Source organism: Petaurus breviceps, unplaced genomic scaffold (genome assembly GCF_028583685.1).
Source record: "Petaurus breviceps papuanus isolate PSGF00001 unplaced genomic scaffold, PetGlider_PUasm1.0 688, whole genome shotgun sequence".
NCBI lineage: Eukaryota > Metazoa > Chordata > Mammalia > Diprotodontia > Petauridae > Petaurus > Petaurus breviceps.
Window position 1 is genome coordinate 27,729,353 of NW_027186457.1, and position 9,009 is coordinate 27,738,361.

Below are 9,009 nucleotides of genomic sequence, written 5' to 3' on the forward strand. Positions count from 1 at the left end.
CGGCTAACCTATTTATACAGGAGACAGTCTCAATTAGACTTGTTTCTACTCCTACTATTACTAAAAGCTAGGTAGTTATGTAGTACCTACTATGTGCCGAATATCTCATTTGATCCTAACAGCAAAACCGAGGTGGATGCTATTATAATCCCCATGTTACAGTTGGGGAAACTGAGGCAGGCAGCCTTGCTCAGAATCACACAGTGTCTCAGGATGTACTTGAACTCTGGTCTTCCTGCTTGAAGCCCCAGTCTTATCCATTGGGTCACACTGGCTGCTAGTAAATTCTACTTATACCTGTTGACACCTAGGGGAGGTCACTTATTATAATGATAAAAAAAAATAAGCAATCATATAGTGCTTTAAGATTTACAAAAAGCTTAGCATATATGAACCTCACAATTACCTTGAAATATTGTTCATTCCCATTTTGCAGAGGAGGAAACTGAGGCCCAGAGAAATTAAGCGGTTTGCCTAGAGTCACACTGCTAGTAAGTGACCAAAGAAGGTTGTTCCTCAGGTCTTCCTGACTGCAAGTCCAGCATTCTATTCATTGCATTGCATAGCTACCCCCTCTAGTCCAGCCCATACTTGAACAAGCATCTTCTACAATATAATCAAGAAGTGGTCCTCCAGTCTTTTCTTGAAGCTGTCCAGTGAGGGGGAAATCACCACCTCCCCAGTAAGATGACATATGGGCAGTGTTAATCTTTAGGGAACTTTACTGTATATCAAGTGGAAATTTGCTCCTAGAACTTCTTCCTATCAATCCACAAGCGTTAAGTGCCTACTATGTGCCATTCATTGTGCTAGAAATGGGGATATAAGGAAAGACAAAAACAGTTACCTCAGGGAGCTTACATTCCAAAGAGAGAATGTAAATAACTACATACGACATATATATGTATATTTGTGTGTGTGTGTATATATACATAATATGAGTTTCAGAGGCAAATTAATATTTTAATTTAGAAACTCATTACATTTTTGAAAGGGTAGGAACATTTCTTCTGGACTTCTATGGAACAGGACCTATCACTCCTACAGTAGATCTGCATGTATTTCATATATTCATATGAATTCATATTTCATATATTAAAATACTTTCAGGTATTTGAAAGCTGATCTGACCCAGCCTTTTCTTCTCCAAGCTAACCATCCAGTTCCTTCCTTCTATTAGCCTCCTCTTATGGCATGATTTCTAATCCACTCTCCATTCTAGCAACCCTCCCCAAGACAGGTGCAAGCTGTCAGCTTTTTTATTTATTTTTTTTTAATTAGAGGACCCTAATTTTATTGCTGTAAGAACAATCTGCTGTGGGATAGGAACACTCCATCAACCAAAGGAGATCATCTGCTCTTCCATTTATGGTTTTAGAGTTGCCTAGGCCACAGGAAAGTTAAGTGATTTAACCAGAACCATCCAGCCAGCATTCATTAGAGGAAGGACCTGAGCCAAGGTTTTCCTGACCTGGAAGTCAGCCCTCTAGCCACCATTCTGGTGCCTCAAAAGGCATCAATGTTCTTATTAAATGTGGCCCCCAGAATGACAACATTTGGGTGTGGTCTGCCCGACCGAACTAGTATGACTGCCTTCCTTTTCTGGATGCTATGCCTCTCTACAAATTTTCAGATCTTCTTAGCTTTTCCTTCTGCTATAGGGTCATGAGATTAAAAATTGGAAGGAACTCCAGAATTCATCTGGTGATTAGATGTGGCCTCTTAGATCCACAGGTGCAGCCCTTTGACTGAATCCAAACTTCACAGAACAAATCCCCTTAATAAAAAGGTTTGTTCTGTAAAACTTGGACTCAATCAAAAGGCCGCACCCAAGGACCCAGAAGACCACATGTGGCTTTGAGGTCACAGGTTCCCCACCCCTGATTCTAGTCCCTTACTCTACAGAAGTGCAACTCAGAGGGATAAACTATTGCTTAAGGATGGGCAATGAGTCCCAATTTGGGATCCAAACCCTGTGAGTTCTGATTAGATTCAGTGAGTGCCCTTTCCACTTCAAAACTCCCCCCCCCCTTGTTTCTTGTCATACTCTTACTCCTTAGAAATAAAGGAGCAGGTGTTTATTCAGTTACATGTTGAAGAAAGCACCTTGGAGAGGACTGGTTCATATCAAAGTAGAGCAAGCAGATTCTTGCCCAAATTTGGCCCATGGGCCTTAGCAGGCAGTGGGAGATGAGCAAGGTGACTTCATGTCACATGTTTCATTACAGCCATGCTTGCCTCACTAATCCTGGGCTGTCCCCAGAGCAGTCGAAAGCACTCCTAGTGTTCAGTATATCACCTAAATGGGCACAAATCATAGAAGACGGAATATAAGACGCTTGCCCCATAAACCGCAACAGACCTGGTTTAAACAGCTTGAAAAACAATCAGCTTTGGATTTGGAAGAAACACAAACAAATCACTAAAATGTTCTAGATTTGGTGTTCTTATTGTAAAATGACAGGCTGGACTAAGTCATCTCTGAGATCTTTTTAAGCTCTGGATCTCAGATCAAGTCATCTGTTTAGCTCTCAAAAGTCATGACTGTTCTAGATAAGACTGCTGGAAACAGCTGGGTACTGGGTAGGTCAGGAGATCCTTGTTCTAAGTCTGTCCTCTAAGCAATATGAACTTTGGCAGATCAATTTCTGTGTTGTCTATGACTCTGTTTCCTCATCTGTAAAATGGGAAATTTGGACCCAATGATGTCAAAGGTACCTTCTAGTCTTAACCATCCTGTGGTTTTATTTTTACATTTAGGATCAATTCAACAGCAAGGAGGCCATCGGGTATTGATCAATTTTGGTATCATTGGCTGCTTCTAAAATTGACAATAAGGGCTGACATTTACATGGGGCTTTAAGGCTGTCAAAAATCTTGACATCCATCATATTTGAACCCCTCAACAGCTCTCTGCAGTTATTATCCCCATTTATGTTGAGGAGGAAACATGCTGAGAGGTAAACTGATCCAGACAGAGTTATGTGACTAGTTAGTGTCAGAAGATGGTTTGACCCTGCAACTTTTTGACTCAAGTCAAGCTGTGGATCCACATTCTATAGCACCCAAAGTACTAAAGAAAGTGTAACATCTCTTTTAGGAAAAAAAAAAAAGTGTTTACTTCCAACCTAATAACCACAAGGGGGTGGAATGAGATCACTCTATCTTGTTTTTGCTTCCCAGAAAATCTTTAAATGAAACTTTCTGTATACTCTGTTGGACAGGGTTCCATTCTTAACCACTTTGTAATATGTTGAAATCCACTTTTTAAAAAAACAACATTCTGCTAAATGAAAGTTCTCTTTTTAATAAAAAGGAAAAATCACAAAAGTTTAATGGCCCCATACAATATCCCTAAATTAGAAACCACTCAGTGTCCTCTCAGCTGGGGATAGTTTTCTAATTCCAATGTTGTAACCCCAGGAAAAGCAGACCCAGAACCACAGCCCTGAGATCAGGGGAAGGGGGTCAATCTTGAAAACTTTTTAATAAGAGGAATAATTACTTGTGCACTAACCCACAGTTTTCTCTGGGAACATCAAGATTTCTTGAAGTCTCCTTTTATGAAGTCTCCTTCATAAAAGTGAAAGTAAGCACCCAGGGTAACAAGATATCACATACAGTACAGACATACCTTGGAGTATAGGCATTATCTTATTCCCACAAAAACCACCAAGAACTTTCCTCTGAGCTTATAAACAGTCAAGACAACTCTTCCTCCTCTCTCCTCTCCAGTGGGCCTCCATCATACCAACATAGTATTCCAAATTTAAATATTACTCCTCTCCAGTGGGCCTCCTCTGACTCCCCCAACAAGTGTTGCCAGGGAGTCCAGCAATCTTCCCTTCTCTTGGAACCTGCAGATCCACGTAACTCACAGCACAATAAAGGATAGATCCAGGTTAATGTTCCATGTTGTGCCCCTCTGCCATGATGATCCTTCACCTTTGCCTCTATCAACAGCTCCTTTTCTCCTGGAGGAGGGGCACAGTAATGCAAAGGCCTCCCCAAGGTCCCAAGGTATCTATAGCTTCAGTTCAGTCTGCATTTCTTTTCCCTCTCCATCTTCTCTCCTGCTATGTTTTATAATAAGACCAAGCCCAACATGCAGAGGCATGTAGATGCTGAAGCTCAGGTGTGGACTTCTAATGATCAAGCCAGTAAGTATTTATTTGCCACCTACCATGCTGGAGATACAAAGACAAAAGCAAAGCAGTCCTGCCCTAAGGAGTTGACATTCTAAGGAGAGACAACATGTGCATATATGGGTGTATACCAAACACACATCTGTGCTCTGCTGGGCCTAGGGGGTTGGAGTATTGGGCACACTCTCCCTCTCCATGGGTGGGTGTAGCAGCAGTCACCCCAGCGTCTCCAGGGTGGCTGCTCACCCAGGTTCTTGGATCTGCTTTGTTAAAGGAAAGCAACTCAAAATGGGTTAACAAGCTTACTTTGATCAGTCAGACATATATCGTTTACCTTGTTCAGGGGAAAGAGGTCAGCACCCCGAACTTCAAAGCATACAGGCAGAATTATCAAGACAGAAACAGATCAAGTAGACAGATTTCCAAACTGTCCAACCATTACATCCATACCAAATCAGAATCTGGGTTTTTCAAAGCCGGGGGTCCCTGGACAACGGCTTCCCAGAATACAGATCAAATCACAGAACACTCTCAAAGTGAGCCCCCAAAACAAAGCCTCACATCAGGGCTTATATAGCCTTCTCCTGGCTCAGAGAATGTAACAACCTTATTGACCCACTGGCCAATCAAAAAGTATCTACTGAAAAACAAGCCTCCCACCCCAGGCTTCAGGTGCACTTTAGCCTAGGGGCAGGGAAGATCTTCCAAATTTGCATTCCCATTACAGTGGGGAACCTGTGGCCTGAAGGCCACATGTGACCTTCTAGGTCCTTGGGTGTGGCCTTTTGACTGAGTCCAAGTTTTACAGAACAAATCCTTTTATGAAGGGGATTTGTTCTGTGAAGCCTGGATTCAGTCAAAGGGCCACATTTGAGGACCTAGAGGGCCATATGCAGGTTCCCCACCTCCACTGGATCAACCATGCACACACACACACACACACACACACACACACGCACAGAGCAGATTCAGTCCTAACTGAACTGGATTCCCAAAGAAAGGGGTTAGGCTCTTTTTTCTCATTGTCCCTTTGGCTCATGGCTCATCCTGCCACCTCCCCACAGCCCTGGGGGTAAAATGACTTAGGTTTTGGATAATGTCTAAAGGTTTCCCCAAATGGAGAAGTTGCAGAGTACTTGCCATACAGTGTAGAACAGGGACAGAAAACTATTTGTACAGAAAAGAATGTATAAGATGCAAGAGTGTACATTGACAGAAAAACTTAAGTAAGCAGCAGTAGCAAAGGATCACACTTCCCAGGAGGATAATGTATCAAGACTGGATACAATTTGTAACTTTGACTGCTGATGAAACATTTTACATCTCACCTCAGTTCTGCACTGTTCACATAATTCCCTGTGGCATGTATTTTTTGGACTTGGCCAAAATGGGAATTTCTTATCGTTGACTATGCATGTTGGTTACACGGACTTTAGCTAGGCTTACTAAGCCTTCGCTCCAAGCTATCTTCTACACTTAATATTTCCTTTCTTGATCACAAATGAACTAACTGTAATTCTGAGACTATTTTCTAGGGTCCATGTTTTTTTTTTTTAAATGAGCAATCGGGGTTAAGTAACTTGCTCAAGGTTACACTGCCAGTTATTTCTGGGTGTGGTGCTAAGTATCTGAGCCCTGATTCAATCCCCAGATTATCCTGACACTGGGGCCGGTTACTCACTGAGCCACCTGGCCGCCCCTCAGGTCCATGTTTTCTAGGGGCAATTAGGTGGTGTTATGGATAGAGTGCCAGGCCTGCAGTCAGGAAGACTCATCTTTCTGAGTTCAAATCCAGTCTTGGGCACTTACTAGCTGTGTGACTCTAGGCAAGTCACTTAACCCTGTTTGCCTCAGTTTCTTCATCTGTCAAATGACTTGGAGAAGGAAATGGTAAACCACTCCAGTATCTATGCCACGAAAACCCCAAACAAGTCACAAAGAATTGGACATGAACTAAAATGACTGAAACAACAAATGTTGAAAATGAAAAATGACTGAATGACAAAAACCAATTTTTTCAGGCAAACTTGGTCAGGCTATGAGTTCTTCTGTTTAATGATACCATCTTCTCTGGCATAGCAATTGCTCTCTGCTTGAAGTCAACTCTAACTAAGGGGCCCACTATCTCTGGTCCTCTATAACTTATAAGATTGCCTTCAAGGTTGTACATGTGCATCTCAGGATAGGTGTTCATTCATTTATGATCAAGGAAGGAAACATTAAGTGGAGAGAGCCTGGAGCTAGCACTTAGTGAGCCTAGCTAAAATGCCCATAACAAATATGCATAGTTAAGGAAGAGAAGTTCCCATTTCCTCTGAGTTAAAAAAATATATGCCTCCATCTGAATCTTGAGTCAACTGTCTCTTCACTGTTGGAGGGTAGGTAGCACATGCTTTATCAGATCTTTAGAACATTACATTGGTCAGAGTTCTAGAGTCTTTCAAAGTTGTTTGTCTGGGTAATGTTGTTATTGTATAAATTGTTCTCCTGGTTCTGATTATTATACTCTGCATCAGTTCATACAAGTCATTCCAGGTTTCTCTGAAACTATTCCTTTCATAATTTCAAATTCACAAGTACTTCCTTAGTTTACAATTCTTTAACACTACAAAAAAAAAGATTTGTTATAAACATTTCTGTGTGTGTCCTTTTCTTTCTTTGATCTCTTTGGGGCATGGGTCTAATAGTGATATTAGTAGGTCAAAGGAAATGCCGCTTAATGACTTTTTGGGTATGGATCCTAATTGTTTTGCACAATTGATGTAGGAACTCACAGCTTTACCAACAGGGCATCAATGGGCCTGTTTTCTCAGTCTCTCCAGCAGTTGTTGTTTTCTGTGCTACTTTGACAGGTTTGAGGAGGAACCTCAAAGTTGCTTTAATTTGTATTTCTCTAAATGTTAGTGTTGTGGAGCATTTTTTTTTCATATGTTTATAGTTTGGATTTCTTCCCTTGAGAACTGTCTGTTTATATGTTGTGAATATTTAGTTACTGGAGAATGACTCTTGTTTGTGGAAATTTGAATCAGTTCCTTGTATGTCTTCAAAATGAGACTTTTATTCGAGAAATTTGATGCAAATATCCCCCTCCCCCCCGATTTAACCATTTTTCTTCTAATGTTAATTATATTGGTTTATTTGCATGAACAATTTTTAGTTTTACTTAATCAAAACTATCCATTTGGCCATTTCCTTTACAAGATCCATTGAGTCACTGACTCTTTCTGCTCAGTGGCCAATACAAGAATTGCTTCATCATCTTGAAGCCCAAGTTCTTCAGAACTGAGTCGCACAGGTCCTTAGAGTCCCAGGAAATTATCATAAGATCTCTAGCTAGTGCCATCTTCATGGGGTGACTCTTGCCATATAGACACATGAACAATGCTTGTCACTTGCAGCCCAAGGGGCCTCCTCACAAAGAAGTTTCTGCTCTGGACTCACACATCTTGGGTCTGGTATTAGGTATGTCTTGCCCCAAAGGGAAGGGAACAGGCTTTTCACAAAATGCCTTCTCCCAGTAGTAGAACTACACAGAAAAGTGTCTGAAGCAAAACTTAGGGAAAGCTTCTGTCTAGAATAAACCCAAAAGAGATTAACAAGATCACTTCTAAAAAATATACTCAACATTCAAAGTAGATAAAGTATGGGACAATTATATTTCTTCTACCATAGAAATATTTAAAGCACAAAAGCCTCAAAAGTGTGTATTAATAGGTACCTAAAAAAAAAACCCATAAAACAGCAACTTCTTCTATCTATCATACTCCTCTCCCCTCCCCCCAAAAGTAAAGGCCCTTTGTGGGACTGCTCAACAGTATTTTACTTCTATCTCTGACCCACTATATCCAGTCCACTTGGACAACCAAGCATGGGTCTTTAGTCCTTTCTGGTTCACTATGGTTCTATCCACTGTCTTCTTAACTAGCAGGTAAACTTAAGTTATATTAGAATCTCCACAATCACAGTGTATTAGAGCTAGCAGAGATTTTAGAGATCATTCATTCTGATCCCTTCATTTTACAGATGAAGGAACTAGGGTTGAGAAAGGTACAGCAATTTGCCTAAGAATCCAAAATTAATGGTAGAGCTGGGATTCAACCCAGGTTCTCCAACCTACCAAGTCTATTGTTTCTTATGCTACACCATGCTGTCTCAAATAGATATTTGTTACTTGGCAATTCAAGGCACAAATAAATAGCACACTATATAAAGGCACTGTGCAGGGATCCAGAAAGAACATGGAACTTTTTCTTTTTAAAATATTTTCTATTATGACAATTTTGTAACTTGGATTTCTAGTCAAGCCTGGGTCATTTTGCATGAGATTGATCCAATTGGTAGAGTTGGTGTGAGGGCTTTGGAGAGAAGAGACATTCTTCATTCATTTGCTCATTCATTCTTTCAGTTAACAAACATTTATTAGGCACCTACTACCGTGTTTCCCAAAATAATAAGACACTGTCTTATTATTTTTTTTGGACAGAAAAACACCAGAGGGCTTATTTTCAGGGGAGGGCTTATTTTAATGAACATTGACAGCAATTTTAATAAACAGGTAAATGTGAACAAAAAAATGTACCTTTATTCAATAAGCAAATCACTGGGGAAGAACAGGATGACGCGCTCACTGCTGTAGCTCTGATTGGATGCAGCTCGGAGCGCGGCGTGCGTTTCACGGGGCGGGGGGAATGGTGCATACAGAGGGTACCGTAATGTAGCGTGTAGCGCAGGGGATCACCTTCACTACAGTAGCAATCTCAATAGGGCTTATTTTCGGGGGAGGGCTTATTTTAGAGGAATCTTACACAGTAAGGGGAGGGCTTATTTTCGGGATAGGTCTTATTATCGGGGAAACACGGTAGTT

The 9,009-nt window shown here is 41.0% G+C and overlaps 1 protein-coding gene across 1 annotated transcript in view; it reads right to left on the reverse strand.

The window, feature by feature from the left end:
* MFN1 (mitofusin 1) overlaps window positions 1-9,009 on the reverse strand; it is a 468,570-nt gene that overhangs the window by 72,472 nt on the left and 387,089 nt on the right. The window lies entirely within an intron of this gene.